The sequence below is a fragment of the Lontra canadensis genome, unplaced genomic scaffold, assembly GCF_010015895.1.
Source record: "Lontra canadensis isolate GAN:19392208 unplaced genomic scaffold, GSC_riverotter_1.0 scaffold21, whole genome shotgun sequence".
NCBI classification, from domain to species: Eukaryota; Metazoa; Chordata; class Mammalia; order Carnivora; family Mustelidae; genus Lontra; species Lontra canadensis.
This window is the reverse complement of record NW_022631015.1, coordinates 1,003,001-1,015,809: the sequence shown is the minus strand read 5'-3', so window position 1 is coordinate 1,015,809 and position 12,809 is coordinate 1,003,001.

Here is a 12,809-nt window from a genome sequence, read left to right as displayed (position 1 = left end):
ATATGGGCGTCAGAGGCACTTCTTTTGACCCTAGTCCCTACCTGGGAGAGCTGCAAAATGTCTAGTCTTGTAGTCCTTTCTCATCCTCAGTACACTGGCAGTTCCTGAGCCTTCCTTAGTGGCCAAGGAGACTCTTGGGCCACTGGTGCCTTTAACCTTAGAAGTCAACCCCCTGGCAGCCTCTTCTAGTGACTGATGCTTCTGTTGCCCCACAGAACCTGGCTGATAGTGCTTGTGTCCTGGTCTCCACAGTGTTTGCTCTTCTGTGTAAGGCTGTATTCTGCCCATCTAAAATTAGGGAAACCCTTTTCCTTGCCTGTGAGCCCGGGAAGTGCTCTCTCTGACTTTGGGTAGCCTGGTCTTAGAGCAAATGCTGTTTTTTTGACATCCACAGAGAACACCTTGGTTCATTGATAGTTCAGCAAAGGGCCAGATTACATCTGAGTCACACCTTTCAGTGTGACATACTCCTTTGCATGGAGGCCTACATTGCTAAGAAGGACAACGACACTGTTAATAGGTTGGAGGCTTTCGACACTCGAGTTTGTAGTGAAAAATCCCAATAAGGAAAATGGGGCAGAAATGGCCTTACTAAAGTGCAGTTGCTGACAGGACACTAGCAAACATAGGGACACTTGTCACATGTGCACCAAAGTTAATATTTCCAGAGAGTCCAAAACAACTGAAAATGTTTACACTAATACTCCTGGTCAACCTGCTCTGCATTGACCTCTTTGCTAGCTTATCATAAATTAGTTTATCCCAAAACATGCAAACTCTGCATCATTTTTTCCCCTCTTTGCTTCTGTTCTCATAAGCATCTCTTTTTCTCCTTTATTATAAAGCATTGATAAAACTGATTATTGTCTTCCACTTGTATAAAAGTAAACAATTGATGACAATTCACTAGATGTCTTTGAGTTACCCTTTGACAGTTTCTGTCTCACGGAAGGTTGAGGTAAAATTTCTGTCTCTTCTTGTCAAGAAAGTATAACTTTGGCTCATCATCCATGAATAATCGCCCTCAAGTTTCACTGCATTTCTTTGCTAGGAGCCCAGGTCATGCTCATGAGGATTTTGAGGCCCTGTCTCTAATGAGCAATGTCTCTTTTTGGGTGAGCACATCAAGTTCCACATACTGTCACACTATATCTTGATTCATCATTTTCAAACAAGTAATAATGGGTGGTTTAGGACTGTTGTAACATCTCTTTCACTATGTGACTCTAAAACATCCAACCTTTCTTATGAGAACACTGAAGAGCACTTCAACCACACTGAGCCTTTGCTTGTGAAGCAAACTTGAACTCCTTCTCTGTTTCCAAGAAAATACTCAGAAATATGCAGGGGTGGTGACACATTGGTTATTTACACCTAATGTGCAGGAAGTTATGGCTGCAAGATCCCAGAATGGTCAGACAGGAAAAAGCCAAAGGGGTATAAAATATCCTTTGGACAAGTACAAAAGGGCCTTCTCCACTTAGGGACCCTCACTTCTCCTTGTAGGTGAGGTCACACGCAGCTATTTGCTGAGCTGAGGAGCTTTGGGTCACCTGGAAAGAGACACTGTTGGCTGGGAAGACATTGTACTATATGCTATGTTGTGTACCTTTCTTACTAAGTGTCCACCAACTTTAACATTAAAGAAACTTGATTATCTTCTAACTGTGAATGTTGACATCTCTCTGTCAAGTACAACCATGGTCCCATTGGGGCCATGTATAAAGCCATAGGGATGATGAACACTGGGCTTGAGACAACAGAGCCAATAATACATTGGAGAAACAGGTTGCAAATCTACTAGGGAGCTGAGAGACTTACATCAATTCATTATTTTTGATAATATAGAAAAATAAAGACAAATAAAATAAACATAAAATAAATAAAATTAAAAAAAAACAAAGAAATGTTTAATACTAAAGAGCTGAATGGCTACGGTCGCCAAACTGTGGAAAGAACCAAGATGCCCTTCAATGGATGAATGGATAAAGAAGATGTGGTCCATATACACTATGGAGTGTTATGCCTCCATCAGAAAGGATGAATACACAACTTTTGTAGCAACATGGATGGGACTGGAAGAGATTATGCTGAGTGAAATAAGTCAAGCAGAGAGAGTCAATTATCATATGGTTTCACTTATTTGTGGAGCATAACAAATAGCATGGTGGACAAGGGGAGATGGAGAGAAGGGAGTTGAGGGAAATTGGAAGGGGAGGTGAACCATGAGAGACTATGGACTCTGAAAAACAATCTGAGGGTTTTGAAGGGGCGGGGGGTGGAGGTTGGGGGAACCAGGTGGTGGGTATTGGAGAGGGCACGGATTGCATGGAGCACTGGGTGTGGTGCAAAAACAATGAATACTATTACGCTGAAAATAAATTTAAAAATTTAAAAAAAAAAAGAACATGTGCGTGGGTTGTGATTATGACATGCGCCTGAGAGCTTTGATAATTCAAAATACTTGTAGAAAGGGTGTAAGTAGGTGAGAAAAAAAAATACTAAAGAGCTGAGCTTTGTTTTTGTTTTTGTTTTTTTTTAAAGATTTTATTTACTTATTTGACAGACAGAGATCACAAGTAGGCAGAAAGGCAGGCAGAGAGAGAGAGAAAGGAAGAAGCAGGCTCCCTGCTGAGCAAAGAGCCCAATGCCGGTCTAGACCCCAGAACCCTGAGATCATGACCGGAGCTGAAGGCAGAGGCTTTAACCCACTGAGTCGCCCAAAGTCTTCGAGTCTGGCAAATTTTTAATGAAAGAAGGAAGAAATGCAGAGAGGGAGAGAAGAAGAAAGGGAACTGCAATACCACACAAACCCTTCATTTAAGAGAGCCTTGAAATTATCTGAGAATAGGTAAACTTCCTGATATCTAATGGATTTTAACTTTAAATTATCTGCATCGTATATCCTGGATGTTTTTCTCTGTAAAAATACAGTTTGCTCTGAGACAGAGCAACCAAGCCCTCCTCCAGTATGAATGCAATAAAACCACAAGAATTTGAGCTCAGATTATGACTAATCTCAAAATCAAGTTTGTGAATATATGACTTACTTTTACTCTCACTTAAAAAAAAAAAAACTCCCATGTCATGTTCATGCATCACCAACTAGATAAGAGAGAGCACTTGTGACATCTTCTGTTTCCTAAAAAGTGAAAAGCACTGCACATTGTTAATTAACTTCCTCAAGCATGGGGACCTGTGCTTGGGACTTCTCTATATCCCCACTCTCTATCTCCTTGAGACACTGGCATTTGGTTAAAACACACATCTCTAAAGGAATCATTTGTATCACTATCTGTGCCTGGAGTGAGAGAGAGAGAGAGAGAGAGAGAGTGTGTGTGTGTGTGTGTGTGTGTGAAAATATAGAAGGACATGGAGTTGAGAAGGTGAGAGACTGTCAAACAGGAGAGATATTCATTATTATGGACGTTTTTAGGTTCAAAAATAATATCCCCTATGGCAGAAGTTCATCACTTAGAGTTTTTTTGTTTGTTTAGTTGGATGGGGACAGAGAAAGAGAAAAGAAAATATCCAGAAGGGGCCCCATTCAAGCCTGAGGAGAAGGTGGAAGCTGTTTGAAATTGGGCCTCTGGGGCACCTGGGTGTCTCCGTAGGTTAAACATCGGCCTTTGGCTCAGGTTGTGATCCTAAGGTCCTGGGATAGAGCCCTACAGAGCCCCAGTTCCTGGCCCACTGCTCAGCAAGGAGTCTGCTTCTACCTCTTGCTCTGCCCCTCCCTCTGTTCATGTTCTTTCTCACTCTCTTTCTCTCTCAAATAAATAAAATCTTTTTAAATTTAATTTTATTTTTTCAGTGGTCCAAGATTCATTGCTCATGTACCACACACAGTCCTCCATGCAATACATGCCTTCCTTAATACCCACCACAAGGTTCACCCATCCCCCCAACCCCCCTCCCCTCCAAAATATGCAGTTTGTTTCTCAGAGTCCACAGTCTCTCATGGTTCATCTCCCTCTCCAATTTCCCCCAATTCACTTTTCCTTTCCTTCTAATGTCCTCCATGTTATTCATATGTTCCACAAGTAAGTGAAACCATATAATAATTCACTTTCTGTGCTTGATTTATTTCACTCAGCATAATCTCCTCCAGTCCCACCCATGTTGATACAAAAGTCAGGTATTCGTCCTTTCTGATAGCAGAGTAATATTCCATCATATTAAATATGAACCACATCTTCTTTATCCATTCATCTGTTGAAGGGCATCTTGGCTCTTTCCACAGTTTGGAGAGTGTGGCCATTGCTGCTATAAACATTGGGGTACATATGGTCCTTCTTTTCACTACATCTGTATTTTTGGGGTAAATACCCAGTAGTGCAACAGCAGCGTCATAGGGTTGCTCTATTTTTGATTTTTTGAGGAATATCCACACTGTTTCCAAAGTGGTTGCATCAACTTGCATTCCCAACAAGAAGAGGGTTTCCCTTTTTCCACATCCTCTCCAATATTTTTTGTTTCCTGTTTTGTTAATCTTTGCCATTCTAACTGGTGTAAGTTTATATCTCAGTGTGGTTTTGATTTGACTTTCCCTGATGGCTAACGATGATGAACATTTTTTCATGTGTCTGCTAGACATTTGTATGTCTTCTTTGAAGAGTGTCTGTTCATGTCTTCTGCCCAATTTTTGACTCTATAATCTGTTTTTTTGGTGTTGAGTTTGAGAAGTTCTTTATAGATCTTGGATATCACCTCTTTGTAGTGTCCTCTGCGAATATCTTCACCCATTCCGTGGGGTTGCCTCTTTGTTCTGTTGACTGTTTCCTTTGCTGCGCAGAAGCTTTTGATCTTGATGAAGTCCTGAAAGTTCGTTTTCACTTTTGTTTCCTTTGCCTTTGGAGACATGTCTTGAAAGAAGTTGCTGTGGCCAATGTCAAAGAGGATACCACCTATGTCCTCCTCTAGGATTTTGATGGATTCCTGTCTCACGTTGAGGTCTTTCATCCATTTTGAGTTTATCTTTGTGTATGGTGTAAAAGAATGGTCGAGTTTCATTTTACACATAACTGTCCAGTATTCCCAGCACCATTTATTGAAGAGACTGTCTTTTTTCTACTGGATATTTTTTCCTGCTTTGTTGAAAATTAGTGGACCATAGAGTTATGGGTCCATCTCTAGGCTCTCTACTCTGTTCCATTGGTCTTTGCGTGTGTTTTTGTGCCAGTACCATGCTGTTTTGATGATCACAGCTTTGTAATAAAGCTTGAAATCAGCAACATAATGCCTCTGGATTTGTTTTTCTTTTTCAATATTTCCTTAGCGATATGGGGTCTTTTCTGCTTTCATACAAATTTTAGGATTCTTTGTTCCAGTACTTTGAAAAATGCTGGTGGAATTTTGACGGCATTGAAAGTATAGATTTCTCTGGGCAGTATAGACTTTTTAACAATGTTTATTCTTCCGATCCATGAGCATGGAATGTTTCTCCATCTTTTTGTGTCTTCTTCAATTTCTCTCATGAGTCTTCTATAATTCCTTGAATACAGATCCTTTACCTCTTTGGTTAGGTTTATTCCCAGGTATCTTATGGTTCTTGGTACTATAGTAAATGGAATTGATTATCTAATTTCCTTTTCTATAGTTTCATTGTTATTATAAAAGAAAGCAACTGATTTCTGTGCATTAACTTTGTATCAGATACAAATCCTACCACATTGCTGAATTGTTATATAAGTTCTAGTAATTTAGGGGTGGAGTCTTTTGGGTTTTCCATATAAAGTATCATGTCATCTGTGAAGAGAGAGGTTTTGACTTCTTCTTTGTCAATGTGCATACCTTTTATTTCTTTTTGTTGTCTGATTACAGTTGCTAGGACGTCTAATACCTTTTGAACAACAGTGGCTAGAGTGGGCATCCTTGTCATGTTCTTGATCTCAATGGGAAGGCTGTCAGATTTTCCTAATTGAGAAGGATATTCACTATGGGGTTTTCATAGATGGATTTAAGGAAGTTGAGGAATGTTCCCTCTATCCCTATACTCTGAAGAGTTTTAATCAGGAGAGGATGCTGTATTTTGTCAAGTGCTTTTTCTGCATCAATTCTGAGGACCGTTGGTTCTTCTCTCTTCTCTTATTGGTTTGTTCTGTCACATTGATTGATTTGCAAATGTTGAACCACCCTGCATCTCATGGATAAATCCCACCTGGTCATGGTGGATGATCTTTTTAATGTACTGTTGGACCCTATTGCTAGGATCTTGTTGAGAATCTTTGCATCCATATTCATTAGGGATAATGGTCTGAAATTCTCCTTTATGATGGGGTCTTTGCCTGGTTTGGGGGTCATGGCAATGCTAGCTTCATAGAATGAGTCTGGAAGTTTTTCTTTTGTTTCTATTTTTTGAAACAGCTTCATGAGAATAGGTATTATTTCCTCTTTGAATGTTTGATAGAATTCCCCAGGTAATCTGTCAGGTCCTGGACTCCTGGTTTTTGGGATGTTTTTGATCACTGCTTCAATCTCGTTACTAAATATTGGTCTCTTCTGGTTGTCAATTTCTTCCTGTTTCAGGCTTGGAAGTTTATATGTTTCCAGGAATGCATCCATTTCTTCTAGGTTGCTTAACTTTTTGGCATATAATTGTTGATGATAATTTCTGATGATTGTTTCTATTTCCTTGGTATTAGTCATGATCTCTCCCCTTTCATTCATAATTTTATGATTTGGGGTCCTCTCTCTTTTCTTTTGGATTAGTCTGGCTAGTCATTTATCAATCTTATTATTTCAAGGAACCAGCTTCTAGTTTTGTTGATGTGTTCTACTGTAGCTCTGGTTTCTAACTCATTGATCTCTGCTCTAATCTTAATTATTTCCCTTCTTGTGTGTGGGGTTGACTTAATTTGTTGTTGATTTTCCAGTTCTTTAAGTTGTAAAGAGATGTGTATTTGGGGTTTTTCAGTTTTTATGAGTGAGGCTTGAATGGCTATGTATTTCCCCCTTAGGACGGCCTTTGCCATATCCCATAGGTTTCAGAACTATACATCTTCATTCTCATTGGTTTCTATAAATTGTTTAAGTTCTTCTTTGATTTCCTGGTTGATCCAAACATTCTTGAGCAGGATGGTTTTAGCTTCCAAGTGTTGAATTCCCTCCAAACTCTATTTTTTGGTTGAGTTCCAGTTTCAAAGCATTGTGGCCTGAGAATATGCAGGGAATAATCTCAATCTTTTGGTATCAGTTGAGACCTGATTTGTGACCCAGTATGTTGTCTATTATGGAGAAAGTTCCATGTGCACTCAGGAAGAATGAGTATTTTGTTGCTTTAGGGTGGAATGTTCTGTATATATCTATGAGGTCTGTCTGGTGCAATGTGTCATTCATAGCTCTTCAAATAAATAAATAAAATCTTTTTTTTTTTTTTTTAAAGAAAGTGGATCTCTACTTTTCATGTACAACTTTAGTCCTCCAACACCTTAGAGGTCATCTAATTGGGTGTTACAGTTGTGTTGCATTCAAAGCACTTCTCAACAGCCATGGAGAACTGAAAAAGATCGTGTACCTTTGAGAGAACTATAATTAGTCTACAGCATATGTACTTCAAATTTTCTCCTATTCACCTTCCTTACCCAGCACAGTTGTTTAAGTACCTCCACCTGATCCTCCCACAAAGCCAACACAACCTTCTCACCCAGCTGCTGTCACATACCTCCCTTTAGTCCATCTTCATACAAGAATTTCCTCCTTAGGACATTGGGGGAGGGAGATGGAGATGATACCTGAATTAGAGGCTTTCTTCCCAAGAAAAGTAAGCAGGAAGTCCATGAAATTTCATTCTCATGTTAATACTTTTGCCCCATACCATCAGTTAAATCATTTCACTTCTTCATGCATCTGTTTCCATAGCTTAGAAATTTGGATTTTAATTGGAATAAAATGTTTAAAAACTGAAATGTATTCTGTACATCCAAAACATGGTTTATTAAAACAGTTTTAGAAAATTATGAATCCCCTTAAACTCTCTAAAAATTTGGGATTCGTTTTCTGGGTGAAGGTCAGGATACACAGTTGTCATAACTTTTCAACAGTCTTCCCGAGATTAGGCCTACTTCTCCCAGTGTTTGATTCCTTCCTCCTCTATTTGCCAAGGTTTCTGGTGGCTTCCAGAAGTTAGATTTGGCCAGTAAAAGATACAGGTGGATGATATGTTTTACACACGGATCAATGATGTTTCCATAATCATACTTAATGTTGTACTTCTTTAACAACCAGCGAATAACCAGTAATACGGCATGGGGAAATTAACTGTGCTATGGAATAATTGCTTCCAACATTTTCTTGCAAAAGCGAGAAAAAAAGTTTGTTTTTGGCCTCATAATGGGTACTTCTGCCAATTACATTAACTTCTTAAGTGTGAAAAAAATCATTTGTACTTTCTTTACTACAAAGGGGACATTGTAGAGATGACTATCTCAGATTGAGAGTCACTATTATATAAGATGAACAATGTATAAACATTAAATGAAGTAACATTTAAGAGGAAAAATGAGCCTAGAAAAATATGGTACTTCCTATAGAATTATCTGTATTAAAGCCTAATTAAATAATAATAAGTTTAACTCATTATATTCCAGGAATAACAGCAGCTTGGCTTCACTTGTAATGCCTCACAATCAGCAATGGCTGTGAGAATGTGATATAAAAATTACTGATTTCTAGCAACTGATAGAATTAAAATAAAGTTGCTCTTACTACACAGGGAAGTTGTGGTTGTGTTACAGCTGTAGTTGTGCTACAGCTTCTGTAGCAATAATGTCTTGGTTTAAATCCCAGTTTCTCCATTTACTGGCAGGTGACCCTGGCAGGGGTAACGAGTCTCCTGGATCTCACATTCTCCATTTGAACAGAGTGAGAATGAGGTTAGGGTGAGGAATAATGAGCTAATATGTATGTAGTATTTAGAACAGAAATTGGCTCTGAGTTGGCACAGTAAAATATTTTCTGTTTTGTATTAACTTGTAATGGTGTTTGTCCCTTGAGGCATTGATTGTCTTTAAGGATGGTTTCCTTAGTCACCATATTCTCCAGCTTCTTTTTTGCCTGTTCTTTACTAAATGGCCTTCTTGTGGTGTCCCTAGACAATAAGCTGAAAACTGATCCAATAGCACAAAAGACTATCTTCACTTGTGCTGTGATTCTCCATAATCCCCACCAGGACAAGGTGATGATCTCAGAAACTCAATCCTGTTTCCCAATTTTGAAGACCAGGTTTTAAAGCTCTCTTCAATTCCTTCTTTCCTTTTTATGACTAACCAATGTGAAAGAATTAACTCAAACTAGCATAAAACACAAATAAGGATTGTAGAATGTGGTTATTTCTAGTACTTCTTTAAGGAAGAAATCTTTTTTCTGATTAATTTCATTCTATTTTGAGCACATAAAAGAATTCCAAATACTGTTACACATGTCTTATTCTCAATTTCTAAAACGAACTTCTGAAACAAAATCCCTTTTGTTATATATCTAAAACAGCTCTCAAAAATAGTAAACAGGGGGGAGTCAAGATGGTAGAGGAGGCTGAGATGACATCAGGTCGCAAGAATTCAGTTAGTTATTGAACCATTCCAAACACCTACAAATCCAACAGGAGATCTAAGAGAAGAAGAGCAGCAATTCTAGAAACAGAAAATTGACCACTTTCTCGAAGGTAGGACATGCAGAGAAGTGAATCCAAAGCAATGGGAATATAGACCATGGGGTGGATGGGCCAAGCTCTGGCAAGTGGCGGAGTAATGGAGCACAAAATCAGAACATTTAAAAGTCTGCTCCACTGATGGACATCACTCCAGAGGCTAAGCGGGGTGGAGCACTCATGGGGACAGTGTGGTCTCAGGTCCTGTGGGGTCACAGAAGGATTGGGGGTGTCTGAGTGTAGAGAGCTCACAGGTATTAGAGCGGGGAAGCCAGCTTCAGAGATGGAGCTGAGGAGTAAGCTGTCAGCTCAGGGTTACCTTAAACTATGATCCGTGGCACAGTGAGGCCACTGCTCTTTGATCAGGGACCCCACAAGTGGCAGATCTGGGGAGACTCACCTTCATTCTCTGGAGGCAGGAATCTGCCGGGTTTGGAGACTCCAAACAGGGCTGTGTGCCAGAGACAGAAATGCTCGGTCACAGGCCGGGTGAGCTCAGAGTGCAGCTGGAGACAAGGGAGAAGGTTGGGTTGAGGGCTTTTATCTGAGGGCACACTGAGGAGTGGGGCTCTGAGCTCTCAGCTCCTCTGGGCAAGAGATTGGGAGACCTCCATTTTCATTCCCATCCTCCAGAGCTCTATGGAAAGCGTTCAGGGAATAAAAGCTCCCAAGAATGAACCCGAGCAGATTGCAGATTACATAGCCCAAGCCCAGGCAAGGGTGGTGCAATTCTGCCTTGGGCAAAGACACTTGAGAATCACTACAACAGGCACCTCCCCCAGAAGATCAGCAAAAAAATTTCACCCAGACTAAGCTCACTTATCAAGAAAAACAGAGGAATTCCAGAGGAGGAGAAAGCAAAGCATGAAATTCATGGCTTTATCTCCATGACACTTTAGTCTTGCAAAGTTAATTATTATTTTTTAAATTTTATTTTTTTCTTATTCTATTTTTTTTAACATTTACTCTTTCCTTTTTTAACATTTTTAACTAGTTTATCTTAAGAATACCATTCATTACAAAAAAAAACTTTTTGTACCTTTATTATTATACTCATATGTTATCCTTCATTGTATTTAACTTTATTTTTTGTATACATATATGGTTTTTTCTTCTAAAAAATTTTGGAATATAATTTCTTTCAATAGATCAAAACATACCCTATATCTAGCACAAGGTTTTGTGCTAGTCTCCAGCTTGAGAAAATTCTCTCCACTTTCTTTTACTTTCTTTTCCCAACCACTTATCTTATCAACTCTTTTTTTAGAATTTCTTTTTAAATTTTCATCTTTACAGTCATATTCCATCCCTTCATTATGTTTACCTTTATATATATATATATATATATATATATATATATACACACACACACATATATATATTTATATTTATATATAATTTTTTCTTTCCTTAAAATTTTGGGAGGTAGTTTCTTCTAAGAAACTAAAATACACCCAAATCAAGTGGGTGGCTCTGTTCTATTCACCAGTCTAATATATATATGCATATATTTTAATTTTTTTGAGCTTCTGTTCACCCCTTTCTTCTCCCCATTATTTGGGGTCTCTTCTGATTTGGTTAATGCACACTTTTCTGGGGTCTTTGCCACCCTTTTAGTATTTTATTCTCTCTTTCATATATTCCTATATGGATAAAATGACAAGGTGGAAAAACTCATCAGGAAAAAAAAAAAAACAAAACAAAACAGGAGGCAGTACCAAAGTCTAGGGACCTCATCAATACAGACATTGGTAATATGTCAGATCCAGAGTTCAGAATGACGATTCTCCAGGAGCTAGGCATGGAAGATATTAGAGAAACCCTGTCTGGAGAAATAAAAGCCATCTCTGGAGAAGTAAAAGAACTAAAATCTAACCAAGCTGAGATCAAAAAAGCTATTACTGAGGTGCCATAAAAAATGGAGTCTCTTACTGCTAGGGTAAATGAGGCAAAAGAGAGAATTAGTGATATAGAAGACCAAATGACAGAGAATAAAGAAGCTGAGCAAAACAGAAACAAACAACTACTGGACCATGACAGGAGAATGTGAGAGACAACTGATACCATAAGATGAAACAATATTAGAATAGTTGAGATTCCAGAAGAAGAAGAAAGAGAGGGGAGCAGAAAGTATATTGGAGTGAATTATTGTATAGAATTTCTCTAATATGGCAAAGGAAACAAACATCAAAATCCAGGAGGTGCAGAGAAACCCCTCAAAATCAATAAGAATAGGTCCACACCCTGTCATCTAATAGTAAAACTTACAAGTCTTAGTGACAAAGAGAAAATTTTGAAAGCAGCCCAGGACAAGAAGTCTGTGACATACAATGGTAAAAATATTAGATTGGCAGCAGAGTTATCCACAGAGACCTAGCAGGCCATAAAGAACTGGAATGATATATTCAGAGCACTAAATGAGAAAAACATGCAGCCAAGAATACGATATCCAGCTAAGCCATCATTGAAACTAGGAGAGATAAAAAATGTCCAGAATAAACAAAAACTAAAAGAATTTGTAAACACCAAACCAGCTCTACAGGAAATATTGAAAGGGCTCTTCTAAGCAAAAAGAGAGCCTAAAGGTAGAGGAACAGAAAGGATCATAGGCAATATACAGTAACAGTCGCAGACAATACAATGGCACTAAATTCATATCTCTCAATAGTTACCCTGAATATAAATGGGCTCAATGTCCAATCAAAAGATACAGGGTATCAGAATGGATAAAAAACCAAAACCCATCAATATGCTGTCTACAAGAAACCCATTTTAGACACAAAGACACCTCCAGATTTAAAGTGAGGGGGTGGAAAACAATTTACCATGCTAATGGACATCAAAAGAAAGCTGGGGTGGCAATCCTTATATCAGATCAATTAGATTTTAAGCCAAAGACTACAATAAGAAATGAGGAAGGACACTATATCATACTCAAAGGGTCTGTCCAACAAGAAGATCTAACCATTTCAAATATCTATACCTCTAACATGGAAGCAGCCAACTATATAAACCAATTAATAACAAAATCAAGAAACACATCTACAATAATGCAATAATAGTAGGAGACTTTAACACCCCCTCACTGAAATGGACAGATCATCCAAACAAAAGACCAACAAGGAAATAAAGGACCAGATGGACATAACAGATATATTCAGAA